Source organism: Agelaius phoeniceus, chromosome Z, assembly GCF_051311805.1.
Source record: "Agelaius phoeniceus isolate bAgePho1 chromosome Z, bAgePho1.hap1, whole genome shotgun sequence".
NCBI lineage: Eukaryota > Metazoa > Chordata > Aves > Passeriformes > Icteridae > Agelaius > Agelaius phoeniceus.
This window is the reverse complement of record NC_135303.1, coordinates 55,318,483-55,319,819: the sequence shown is the minus strand read 5'-3', so window position 1 is coordinate 55,319,819 and position 1,337 is coordinate 55,318,483.

The following is a 1,337-nucleotide window of genomic DNA, read 5'->3' as shown; positions in this document are numbered from 1 at the left end:
GGGGAGTCTGTTCCCGCCGGCCAACCGCTGGGCGGGAAAGTCGGCGGCCGCACCCCTAGGGGCGGGGCCTGAGGGCGAGGCCGTGCGGCTGCTGCCATTCTATTGGGCAGAAGCCGGGCCCACGGCCCCGCCGGAGGCGCTGATTGGCCTGCCGGGGCGGGGGCGGGGGAAGGCAGGGGCGGTGCGCCCGGGCAGGTTTGGCGCGCTGCGGCTGTGGGCGGGCTGCGCGGGCCAATCCCGTGGCGCCGCAGCGGAGTTGGCGCGCCCGGCGGCTTAAAGGGGTCGCCTGGCGTTGGGACAGCGGGTCGTGGCTTCCCTTCCCTGGGGGGGGGAAACTCTTTCCTTTCGCCTGCTGGAGCTCTGCCCTCAGCGGCGGACAGAGCTGGGAGCGATCTTACAGGCTGGGAGGGTACCCCAGTGAGCTGCCCCCGCGGGGATCGCAGGGCGGGCGGGGTCGGGCCGGCGCGGCCGTTATGGCGCTGGCGGGGCCGCCCGGGGAGACGCCCCGTCTAGCACCGGTGCCCGTGGCAATAGGGCACTCGTAGCTGTACAGCTACGTGCACCGATCCCGGGGCTGTGAGAAGTGTGCAGAAGACGTTGTCATGACACTCGACTCGGGAATTTTAGGAGGTTCTTAAGGCAGGTGTTATTTTAAGAGGATGGTGCCAGACTTTATTCAGTGGTTCCCAGCGACAGGACGAGGAGCAGTGGCTCTAAACTGAGACATAAGAAGCTTCACTTCAACATGAGTGTCAGCTTCTTTACGTTGAGTGTGGTAGAGAACTAAAACATAAGAAGTTTCCCTTCAGCACGAGGCTGCTCCAGTCTGAGAACATAGCTTACATTTATTACATTAGTAGCTAAATTTCGAGGCCAGTATCAGGAGCACAGAGATGCCACGGAGCTCCAAAAATTGTGAGGTTTTTCCCCCAGATCTATTTTGTTCGCAGTTTGTATGCTGCTGACTGCTGCCTTGTAAGAGTGTTGGCAAACTTCATGACTGACTGGAACAGGAAGGTGCAGGGAAGAGCAGGTTTGCAGTGTATGATTACTAAGTAATGCCCTTTTGGATAATGGGAAAAGCCTACCAATTCTTCCAACACAGAGGCTGTAATATAGGGCTTCAGCATTCCTTATCCATCCTGAGATCAGCAGCCCTTTCATTCTGAATTATAGTTGAGTTTGCTTCAACTGCTCTTTTAAACTAACTGAAAATCCTCAAATGTTTGCTTAGGCAAATTCTTGTCCATTGCTATGCTATCCCAGCTTCTCAAAGTCAGTGTAACATGTCAAAGTCCTACCATTACTATGCCAGGTTAGGCCTTCCTTACCAGGCC